Source organism: Lynx rufus, unplaced genomic scaffold (assembly GCF_022079265.1).
Source record: "Lynx rufus isolate CCGP_SWC_20201006 ecotype Redwood Valley unplaced genomic scaffold, mLynRuf1.p SCAF_4, whole genome shotgun sequence".
In the NCBI taxonomy this organism is placed as follows: Eukaryota; Metazoa; Chordata; class Mammalia; order Carnivora; family Felidae; genus Lynx; species Lynx rufus.
The window spans coordinates 139,842,727-139,855,820 of NW_025814856.1; positions in this window are offsets into that span (position 1 = coordinate 139,842,727).

A 13,094-nucleotide genomic window follows, 5' to 3' on the forward strand; every position below is an offset into this window, starting at 1 on the left:
AAGTTGCAATTCAAAATCCAAGTCTGTTTGCCTCTAGATCTCTAGACCTTAACATTTATAGGATACTGGTTCTAGGTTTGCTTTCCAGAGAACCTGTACCTAAAATGACATTTCCATCACTTGCCATAGTCCTTAGCTTTCTTTATTTTTCCTTTCACTCCATTTACCACTACTATGTGCTAATGTGATACCAGATACTTTACGTGATTACATATATTATTATGTACTGTTTACTGTTATTGTATATGTATTGTTAATTCCTACCTCTTCTACTCTGTCTGCCTCCATACTTTGTCTGCTGCTGATCTCCTGGGCTTTGACCAGTGCCTGGCACAGTGCGAGTGCCAATACATATTTGTTGGAAACAACTGCAAATAGCAATTTGTTCAAATGAGTGCCGCTGTAGTTCTATTTTCTTTCATAATTGGATATTTTTTCTTTAGCCATGATTTGTATTAATTTTAGCTACTGCAGATTTTTTTTAACTTACTAACTTTACTTTTAATGTTAATAGAAGATTAGATGATGGACACCAGGAGGAAGAATAAATGTCGGATAAAATATGTGAGACATATTTTAAAAACAGAAGTTGAAAATTTTTGCCCCAAGTGGGAGCTCATAAGCTGACATCAGTTCAAAACATTTCACAGCAAGAGCAAGAAAATGAGTAATTGGGCTTTGACCAGAGACATGGAAGGTCGCTTTACTGGAAAATGCTTTGTAAAAACTTTTATCAGAAAATTGCTTTATCATTTCAAAGTTTGAAGTGTTCCCCTTTAGCTTCTAGGTTCCAATTCAGAAATAACTCTCTCATCTTGCCATTCAGCAAAGGTATTTGCTTTACAGCTTTCATTTATGTTGCCAGAAAGGCTTTTTTGAAACGCTTTGTGCTGTAGCTTCCGTACTTTTCAAGGTGGTGAAACCAACCAGAAAGCACCTCTTTGTGTTTTCAACAGTATTGGAATTAGCCTCAAGAAAATTTAATAATTCAGGTACACTATAAATCCATGAATGATAATTGTTTTCAGTTACTGCTCTGCCCTTTCCCTGAACTTTTAAACTGGTCTGACTCACATACCCCTAAGTCCCCTGGGAAATAAAAGCCATTCTATTTGCAGTGTATGCCTTGGACCTCATCTCTCTGCTCCCCCCACCCCCTATGCCCTAACTCCCACCTACCGTCCCCACTGAGCATGAGTTCTGCTGACCCCTTTTGCTTTGTTAAAAAGCAAAGCTTTTTCTGGTTTCAGGCTCACCTTTGCCTTTGAAGATTGAGTGACTTAAAGGAATCTGGACTTTGGGTATCCTCTGTGTAGACTTGGCTCATATTCAATGTCAGGTTTCTCCTAAGTTTAGTACTCTGAACACAATACAGTGCCCCTAGTTGGTTCAGCTCCCAAGATCCAGACTTTCCATTGTGTCCAACCAGCACCCATTTGGTTCCTCTCTGAGGAGTGTTAGGTAACTACTGAACTGGTAGGTTTGTATTTTTACCCCACATACAGAGCTGTTCATCTGCAAAAGGCCAGGCAGTAGTCTTTCTGATGTGAAAAAAAGTTCAAGCCATAAAACAAGCCAGCTGCTGCAAGAATGTAATATCTGTGATCACACAGAGGTCTGTTTACAGCTAGAGAATGTGACTCATTTTCTAATCCTGTGAAGTGCGTGGGACTGCATGGCAAAGCAGGGATGTATAGTTGCTGAATTGAATTCATCAGAGCTGATGCTCAGTATTGCCAAGAGATGGCAGATGTGAGCGTTTCTCTTTAGTTCAAACCATATTTTCACAGTTTAGCTATGACATAGTCCTTGAGCTTTCTCTGCTCTAGTTTGGGCATAAAAATCAGCTCAGCCAATGTTCATTCTTTGCATGCAATTCAGAGAGAATGAGTGGTTAAGAAGAAGCACTACTGATGTCTGTCAAGGGTATGCCACCTCACTCTATGAAACGTAGAGCAAGGTGGGTCTTCTCCTAGTTCCCGCTTGTATCGCAACAAGGCTTGAGGTGAATTCCACAAGGTCGCACACTGTGAAGGAACAGATTTTCAAAACTTACGAAGCATGCTCATCAGAAAGAAAGGCCACATGGCAGTCTGTCTTTTATTATCTCTGAGAGAGCCTGGTGAGGTCAAAGCTCTGCAGGACCCCCCACGAGTATATGTTGCAGGAAAGAAACATTGCCCCTCTGTACTTGGCTCTCCCGAAAGGGTGACTATGAGAGCAGTCTCACCATTGTGAGGATCTGGAGTCCGCTTGGGTGGTAGGCAAGCAGAGGTTTGGTGCTGGTTGTTCATAAGTGCTCTCTGGGAGAGCCAGCTGCCTGGGGCTCAAAGAGCTCCAGGCTTCCAAGGTGTAGTTCCTGGTGCGGGCAGAGGAAGCCCTACCAATCACATAGAAAGCGGAGTTTGGTTTCATTCTTCGCACCGACTGCCCAAAGCCTTGGATAGTTCATTGTCCAGGGAACCCAAGAGTGTCTCAGTGATTGTCAGACAATCTGGAGTGTTGCATCAGACCACCTGTTTGGGAACATTAGTGATCATGCTATTTTAACTACGCCTAAGAGGTGATTAACAGAATGGTCAGACTTACAAAAGATTGCACAACAGAGGTAAATGGTTTTTGTGTGGGGAGGGGAGGCGGTAGTTCTGTACTTTCTATTGTTGTATACCATGTACAGAAGCCGGGACAGGGAAATCACTGTGTGAGTTTGATTTGAGTTTTTCTTTGAACTAAATGTGGATATAGATGGAAAGATGGTAACTGGGATACACAGGTAATTGCTGCCACGGCGGATGGAGCAACTGTGTGGCTCCCAGATGATAAGGTATCCGAAAGGTGAGTATAGCACATGTTTGGGGTTTGTATCTATTTTTTCTGACCAAACTGTGGCATGCTCCAATCAGTCATCATCACACACAAAGAATATTGCTCAGAACTTTTTGATCACAAATAACGACAAACTAACTTAAACTAGCTTGACTCGAAAGTGGAAATGTTTATCCGGCAGCCAAATTAAAGGTAGGACTTCTGAGAATATAGGAATCCAGGACTGAACATCACAGGCACTACCTATCTTTCTCTCTCTCTCTTTTCGCTGTGTTTTCCTCAGCAGCCTTCTTTACACATGAAGGCGTGGCTGCCCATAGCTTCAGAACTCACAGCATCCCAGCTTTCCCACCACAGGAAAAGAAATCTGTTTTTCTTAGTTCTGTTTTTTTTTTTTAATGTTTATTCACTTATTGATACAGAGAGAGACAGAGAGAGAGAGAGAGAGAACACTTGCACACGCACGTGCACATGAACAGAGGAGGGGCAGAGAGAGAATCCCAAGCAGGCTCCCTGCTTTCAGCGCAGAGCCCAATGTGGGGGCTCAAACCCATGAACCGTGAGATCACATCAAGAGTTGGACGCTTAACCAACTCAACCACCTAGGTGCTCCATCCTACTTCTAATTTTTAAAACCTCAAGGAAGCTTGAGTTTTGTGCCTGTATGGCTAGGGCACCAAGATCATATAATGGCAGTGGTAACCCTGGAAAAAATACAGGTAAACAGTAAGGTGGAGGGGTGGAGGGTAAAACAATGGGTGCTCTCAGCAGGAGGGGGGTGGGCTCTGCCAAGAAGGTAAAGTACTTAACTTTGACTCAGTGGTAATGTTACTTAGTCTACCTGAGTCCATAAATTAAAGATTAATCTGCACAGAGGACAAAGCCCCTGAAGAGGGGGGTTTCCAATGCGGGCATTCCTTCTATCGAGAGGGCTTTTCCTCTCCTGTTTTAAGCAACACAACTTCAAGGGTTAAATTTTTCTGCGTGGTTTTGCTTTCCTAATTTTGTCATTTTGTTGGGTAGCCACTACTTTAATTGTATTTTCCTGGGAATTCATTTAAATGTACATGAACTCAATTTATGCTTTTCAAAAAGTGTTTCAAAACAAACTTCAATCATGTGTTTACATGTAGATGGTTTTGTTAGGAGTTCCTGAAGTGAGGCAACACCTTACCACAGAAGAAGTAAACTGCAGATTTATTTATTTATGGCACAAATTTTTGGAATATCAGGCTTTAAAAAATACTGATGCAAATGTTTTGTTAAATATTTCTAACTTTTAAATTAATGTGTTAATTAGTAAAATGGAAGACGCAGCCCATGTTCAATGCTGTAACACTCAATTATTTTAGTAGCAAGAGGAATGCGTACTGGGTAATTTTAAATGAGATATATATACATCAGGGAAAAATCATTGTAGACTGCTAAAATCAGTCTAGACAAGGCAACATTTGTACCAGTTACTAAAAATTCTGGACAAAGCCATATTTATACCAATTACTAAATTTCATGTGTTTGGGAGACTGTGAGTAGAGGCTAGCATCAGAAGTGTTTGGTATTAATTAGACACACATCATAGCTTTTCCAACAAACTCTGGACAGCCTGCCTAACTAAACTCTGAACGGTATGGATTTATCTCATAAGATGCAGGAATAAGCTTGGTTTTAGCAACATGAAGGCTAAGTTTATGAGTACTTAGACTCAAGACAAAACGGATTGCATTAATTAAAATCACCACGACCCACTGTTTCCAAAACAACTGACTCATGGTTTGTCTCTGTCTCTATTTCTGTCTCTTCATCCCCCTCCTCACACCATGTCTCTTTCTTTAATTTTAGTGAATGTGCATTAAAACTAATTTAAGAATTTGCTATATTTCACCTGGGCATTTGGTTAATATTTTGTGTAACATTCCATGCCACTTTCTTGTTTGCAATACGTGGCGGTTAGAAAAGGCAGATGCCATGTCCATTGCTCTGTGGTCCCTGCTGTCAGGAGTTGGCTGTGTGAATGTGTGGGCCAGGCTTCCTTTATCAGAATTGGGACAAGCAGCTGGGCATTTGTCTATTAGTCCATCTGCCAACCCCTAGCTAAATCACACAAGTATTTCCGAGGCTAATGCGGAGGCCAGTACTAAGATAATGAGCTCAGATAATGAGGCACCACTTCCTCTCAGATATCTTAGTTTTACAAAAACGTTGTGATGAGAAAGTACTGTTTTGGCCTAATGGAAATATCGCTTATAAAATTTAACACAGAGACAATTTCCCCCAAAGAAAATACATTCTTAAGCTGGAAAATTCTCATAGAAAGATACGATCTCCAAATTGGAAGAGAAGATTAATGGTCATTTGGTTCAATTCCTCTGATATATAAATCACTTCTAGAACATTCCTGACAAGTGTTATTTAGTCTCAGTTTGAAACTCTCCAGTGATAGAAACACAAGCAGTCCTTCTTTTTTTGTTAGAGGTATATTTGGAAAGGGAAGTAATCATGATGGCAACAACCACTTCAAATAAATGCTCCAGGAGAAACAGGGTAACAGGAAATCCATCACCACCCCCTTTTCACCCTCCATGATTTAGGAAAAAGTCCTCTTTTCCTTGATATGAATGTTCTGAGGAAAGTTTGGGACAGAGTAAACTTCAGGGTTTTCTGAAAGGAAAAAGGTCTAAAATATCCAACAGCTTCTTCTTAAGGTTTAAAATTAGGGAAATTTTTTAAATGTGGATTCAAATGGCTCAGATCAAGACCTAGGGGCAGATTATGGTAATGATCCTCCTGAAAAAGTTACCATAATGGAAAGAGCCAACCTGTGCATATGGTTAGGTAGGTGAGGACTGGGAATGGACGCCCTGGGACTGGGAGCTATTTATTCCAGAACTTGTTTCTGATGAGCTTTAGAACCAAGAGGAAAGCACTAATCTGGGCACTAAGGGATTTCAGTACATTATGGGATACATCTGGCGATGGAGGGTGGGAAGGATGGGTGGGAGACACCGTGCACCCCGACTTGAGGTATCTAAACTCTGGTTTCGTTCACATTAGGTCCTTGTTCTACATTTTGAGCCCAAAGAGATCTGTCTGTACAGTGGCAGTCATTCATGAATTTGATGATGCCTCTACATTGACTTCTTCATTCTGAACTTTCTAAACTCCTTCATCAAGGACATCCTTTTTACTAAGTCATCTTTTCAGCATAGACCTTTTCCTCTTGATCCTTTACTTAAATGCCCTTTCTTCAGCACTCAACGTCCTTACTTAAACGTTGTTCTAGAGTCAAATCACAAGGTGAAAATTATCTTCTGGTCATTTGGAACATCTGGAATGCGACTGGAGAACACATTTTGTAGCCAGAGTCTCTGCTCCTTACTTGCTGTGTGACTATCTTTAAATTACGGAACCTCCCTGAACATGCTACTTTATTTATATTCCAGCTCACCTACTTTTGGCAGATGTTGTCACTGTCCCACACATATACCTTGGCACTCACTTTTAGAGTTTATGTCCAAGGCTTCCTTCTGCAAACCTCTGCAACTTTTACCCAAGCACTTTCTCTCAGTGCGAATGCCAAAACGTTACTATCTCTGGGGGTGGGCCTCGGGTGACAATGAAGAGAACTGGAGATTAAATACTCCAGCCTCCTCCCCCAATGGAGGATGCAGTTCTGGGTCTGGTGTCACACTCTCCTTCAAAGTTGCCCAGCGGGGCTGGGCCTCAGATGCCCACATGGCAAAAGGCACTGGAGAACACACCTTTATTGGATTCCTTCCCTTCTCTGTCTCACCACTCGCTCCCCTCCAATGTTCCTGGGTTACCTCAAAATTAATTAACATGCACTTAAATCCTCATTACCAGGGCCTGCTTCTGGGGGAATCCAAACTAAGATACCTAGGGTAGTGCCTGAAAATGTAAGGGAACGTGGATAATCATCAGGAAAACCGTTTTCTCTCCTGTAACTAGAAGAAATGATGTGTAATGTGTTTGAAGGGAAAGCACCCTCACCTTCCTGACTTGGGGAGCAGGAAAAGATTCTGCTAACACGCTAACACCTCTCTCAAGATCCAGAGTCTTCTGATTTTTTCTACAACCTTGATAAGAGTGAGGGGTTGAGAGTCACATATGACTTTCAGAACTCCCCTTTTACAATTCCTGTATCACAACCTTGCACTTCACTTTGAAAGAAAGGACCCATTGACACGGAAGTCATTTTAATATCCTGTTGTGTAGGGCACACGTTGTCTCTGCTCAAGATTCCTCAAACTTTCTGGAAGTTCCATGTTCACGCTTTTCCAGTGGAAGTGGAAGTCCTGAACACTCTCTAGAGTTGTTAACTGTATCTGAGAAGTGCAAGCTGGGAAGGAAGGAGCTACACAGGCTACAATGGCTACGTTGCTGGCGGCATCAGCTTCAGGCAGTAATCCCTCGATGTTACCAATGCCCTCATCAGACCGAATACTGATCGGACGCTAAGAAATAATAAAAAGTGAAATATATCCCCTATTGGTTTTTAGGGCCTTCCTCAAATATGAACCCTTCCCCATTTCCTCCCTGAAGCACTTCCCCTCTGTGGTGTATATGGACAGTGTGAATGGAACAACCATCCTATAAACAGTTACTTAAAAAAAAATGGAGGCAATGATGGCAGTAATTGCCTTCCACAGTCTCTAAGGTTATTTAAATGGAATATGTGAAGTTTTATATTTCCTATCTACTTCACATTTTGGATTAATTCTAATCCTCCTAGAGTTTATAACATTTTGGAAAAGAGGGGACTGACTGCGAGGGCCACTTAACTCAGTGTCCTCCACAGCATCTTACTGCACTTCTGCTTTGACCTTACAGCCTCTGCTTGGTCACAATCACCATGAGGGCAATCGTCATCTTCCCAGCCGCCAACTCATGTATAACAGATAGAAGGAATTCAATCATCAGATGAATGACTGGACTGGCTGGCTTTTGGGGTGCTCTACTGCCCTGGAATCTGCATTTCGTATAGGAACTTTACTAATTGAAAGGCTATCTGGCATCTGCTGAACATCATTACTAATGATGGTATTCTGCTATGCTACATACTCCCAAAGAAAATGTCACCAAAACATTTACATTCATAGAGGTCTGAAGCTATGGGGTATTCAATACAATACATGATAATCCCAATAGAAATTTTCCACATTAATGGGAAACACTTCAATGTAAGTATGCCACCTTCAACAATTTGCACACATCCCGATACCCAAGTTTTGACCTTTAATCAAAACTTAGAAGTTCACAGTAAGCAAATATGTCCTTGTGTCTAGTTCAGATATTTTATAAGCCAATAAATATATCTTTGTTTTTATTTGAATATAAGCTAATCTCCAAGACAGCATTTAGGGCACAGAGAAAGGCCAGAAGACGGGCACCAGTGCAATGAGGAGGTCAGGTGAGGAGTGGAGGAATGGTTTCCTGGTTATTCCCATTTAATCATTTTCTAATTGGCTACATCAGCATTTTCTCCACTGTGTTTTGTAGAACTCAGTTATTCTTCAAGTTATTTTCCTGGATGTTAACAGGTATTTCATGAGGAAAAAATATTTCTATTGTTTATTTTTAAAAAAATATGCATACTTTATCCTCACACAGAGGCAAAATGTCCTTGGCATATTAAAAGCATTGGAAAATCCTGCAGCAAAGAAATCTGTCTAATCCACTGGTTGACCACAGAATCTCTTAACCACCCCCGCCCCGGCCCCATAGCTATTAATAATATATATTCTATGGAATACTGCATAGGAACCCCAGCCTGCATCTTCTTTTAAAAACATAAATTGCTGGGTTCCTGGGTGGCTCAGTCAGTTAAGCATCCAACTCTAGAACTTGACTCAGGTCAAGATACTATGATTTGTGACATCAAGCCCTGCATCAGGCTCTGCACTGATGGCATGGAACCTTCTTGAGATATTCTCTCTCTCTCTCTCTCTCTCTCTGCCCCTCCCCTGCTCATGTTCTCTTTCTCTCAAAATAAAAAATCAAAAATTTAAAAAGTTAAAAAAAAACTATAAATTGTAAAATTAGATTAAGCAATACAGCAGGTGTGACCTAATCAGTAAAAAGAGTGGATTATTTAAGACACAATTCTATTAATGTAGCAAAATAACATATTCACTTTTCCATGCTGTGGTTGGCTTGTACTAAACGTAGTGTCTAATACAACTTCCATGTCTTTTCTTTCACAGGTTGTACGGTGGTTCTTGTTAAATAACCGTAAACAGATAAGCAGAAAATATGACCTTCATTCCTGTTAAATTCCAGTCTACTAAACTCAGTTGATTCTTTACCTCAGTCGCATACATACACATTAAACTAAAGATGAACAACACACTTATAATATTGTAGGTCATTTAATTATTTAATTATGAAAATTGTTCCATTTAATTTATATAGTCACATACGATTTATTTTTTAAAGTGCCATGAAATGATATGAAACATTTAAAGATGCCATATTTTCTTATTTAAAAAAAGGAAATTATGGCCCAGAAAATCACTACAGTTAAGGAATTTATATGTGGCAGTTACTCTCATAAAAGATGAAAGTCAGCCTCCCAGACTGAATTTGAGGAACAGCAGAAATGGAAATGATGGCATTGGTTTATTGATAAACTCTTTAATTTTCAGAATGTAACCAAACAGAAAATTCCAATTAACCCTAAGTGCTATCTAAAAGCCACACATTGTTAAAGCTAAAACAGAGCTGACATTTCTCATTTGGAAAGTGACATGGAAAATAGGCCATGAAACAAGAAGGTGAAAGACATTCATATAGGCTGAAGTAAACTCAAGAGAAATGATTCATAATAATTAATTTACTTTTTTCCCACATATTGCTGTTACAAGCAAAAGGATGTGGTGAGCAGGAAGTTCTTATGTTTAAATATATTAAATATCGGGCATAAATGTAGAACAGTATTCTGGTAAGTTTGAGAAAATATTAGCAAATTATTTCCATACTGAGGATCCTTTTAAAATTTAATCATCTCAATTTGTACAACTTGACTTGTTTTTAGTGAAGAAATTATGTTCTACTGCTAGTTACCAGCAAGATGAAATTTCCTCAAATTCTCAGATGATCTTTAATGGTGAAATATTTTGTTGGTGTATCAGTGCCTGTTTAAACTTCTTTAAGTTTTTAACCAAAGTGAGTTTACAATTATATTTTATATAAGGGAAATGAAGTTTTCAAAAGCAGTTAATTTGATAATATCTATTTTAATATTATTTTCTAGTTTAGTCGTCTGTATTTTAAAAATATGAGTCTATTATGTTAAAAACAATCAGGTTATTTTGCACTCACAACTATTTAAATGTATGTCCTTTTGGTAGCAATAAGCTTGGTTTTCAGGTAAGCTTATTACCATAAATTATTATACTCAGAACCCTCAATACAAAAATGTGTTACATGCACATTGAAAGGAATCTATTATTATTGTGATATAAAATGAAAATATGGAATTAAACAAAAATAAGTTCGATGTATACTGGACCAAGAATATAGAGGGTGTTTACTTCCTTTTCCTGCAATAACCAAAGTAATACTGTCATTGACACAATTATATTTTCAATCTGTGCAGATAAAATTTATTTTTAAAAGATATACTTCAATTATTTGGAATTACTGGGAAAGAATATGAGGAAAATTACTTTGTGGGAGAACAGAGCAAAGAAAGACTCAATGGCAAAATGGAAAATGGAGAAAATGGGGGAAATGACTAGAATTAAGGAAATTCTATTTTCAGGTCCCATGCATCTGGTATGAAAAAGGCTGTGGAAAACAGAATGGGATTGTTAGGTTTGGGAACAGTGTTATTGTTTAAAAGGTTAGCTATAAATATCTGCAGCCACTATGCAAAGATAGAATACAAGTTACACATTAGCCCATTCATTCGTATTTAAACGCAGGAAGTGAGACAAAAATTGCTTCAACATGACAATATCTTTAAATATTAGAAAAATGCATTTGATTGATTGAAAAAAATCTCCTCACTTTCTGTGCTGCTGGATATTTGATACTTCATGTCTGGAAAGTACTTTATACAGGAAACAAAAGGATGTGTATTCTCTTTGGGGGTGGGGCTTGGAGTGTGGAGTAATACAAGACAGGGAGAAAGGGAGATCATTTTTAGCTTTTACTCTTGCCTTTAGAGTGATAAAAAATGAAGACAGAGAAAACAGTTTTCAGGGCATTCTAGAATAATGAAGCAAAATGTCAAATTTTCCCAAGTTTTTCATGTTGCCCTAGGAAAACAAATTCTTTACTGCAATATCCGACTCCAAAATGTTATCCTCAGGAATGTACCATTCTCCAATAGCACTTCTCCCAGGCTTATTGAAATCTCATTGCAGCCTTAGAAGACCTCAGTTAGTAGCTACTGTTTACCTCTGAAGTCTAGATTTGTTTCTCAGCTTTGAAGTCTCAGAAACTTGACTCTTTAACACTCCTGCCCACATGTCAGGGGCAGACCCATATTAAAACTTCAAAACCAACATATAAGACCTGAACATTAACTTTTTACTTTGGGGAGAGAAATAACTAATACAGGGACCAAAAAAATCAATTGTGAATAGCAAACACATTCTTTTCTTGTAGGAAAGCTAAAAATAATAATTAAAAGTCTGCTTAGTAAATACAGATCAAAGCAAAGAAAGCTGGCTAAGCGAAAAGGATATTCAACAGAATCATGGGCAAGTAGTCTCATGCACTTAGCCCCACCGTAGAGATGGTCTTGGGAATGATACCAAAATCCTTGGGATACTTTGGCTATGACACTTCCATTGACTCAGTGCCTCCCTAATTGGTTATTCTGCTTTGAGAGAGAGCCTCAAGGGCAGGTATGCTTACAGCAGGTCTTTGATGAGTTGAATGGTATTTTTCTAGGGAGATCAAAAAAGGGCCAATAATCCCACAGGGCAGGGAAGAAAACATTTTTTGGCTGATGACCAATTCCATGACTGACCAGAACTAGTTACTTGAAATAAAAAATTGTAGTAACTGTGCAAATGAATATGTACAATATGTCAGTCACTTGTGCAAGGTGCTCTAATTATAGAATATTAAAAATGAACATTAACCTTAATTCCCACCATCTAAGAAGGAGATCATTTCAACAAGGAGCTTAATAGAGATAAGTACAAACAGAATCTGAAACAGCAATGGTCTACTGTAAGAAGAAAATTCTTACTTTTTGTATCCACTAAATCCAAAATCCTCTCCTCTCCACATGAAACCAAGTTTGGGTTCCTATGCAATTTTCTGGGCCTATTTTCTGCTAATCTTCAAGTTTAACAATCGAGGCAAGAGAACAAATCATACTGGGTAAACCCATTAGCTGTGTGTATAATAACCCAGAGTGTTAGAGCTGCTAGCGTTCTGTCTCTCATCCACTGCTTCTTTTTGAGCTTAATCCAGTTCTAACAAGGCACGCCTTCAGAAGAAATGATGCTCTGGGGCCTTTCACCTGACTTCTTACACTCTTGCTTTGGTTTCTGAACTGAGTCAGAATAAGGTTGATCTAGAAAGAAAACCGAGAAATCTATTTCTACTGAAAAAAAAAAAGTATTACGTAGGGATTCTTTAATTAGAGAAAAGTCCGTGGCAGGACTTAGACACTCAGTGCGACTCGCTTATTTATTCTGTGGACAGAGAGGACACAGTTGTTCTCCCCCCACTACCCCCAACCCTTTCCTCACTTTGTGGGAATATTGCTAAGAAGGCACAGCCGTGACCTGCCACCTCGGAAAACTGCCCAGTGGACTGACATCATGGGAATGTACTGAGCCTGTTTGTGGAGGTCATCTAATTCTTGGCAAAAGGGTTCCAGGCAGGAAACCTTCTATATTTCCCTGATAATGAACCAAAAATCACCAGCCCAAGAAATTGAGACTGCATTTCATTAACACAGCTTCCCAGAAAATAGTGTGATGTGAGGCAACCACTACTGTTGCTTTTATGGTCTAAGCTCATGTAACCTGTATGAAGTACTGTCCCACGTGAGTCACTATCTAAAGCATACAGCCCTTCACCTGCAGTTTCAAGCGGTTTTCAAATTCTTCCCTAGAAAAATGTTGCTATGTCTACGTCTACTGTACATCACCTATAAAGCCCTGAAATCGGGGAAACAGAGTTGTTAATCCTGTGAGAAATAGCCAAATATTTAATGCAGGTAACATGAAAACTGTGACATTGTGTGAAAAATATATTATCAGTCATGCATGGATTTAGAATAC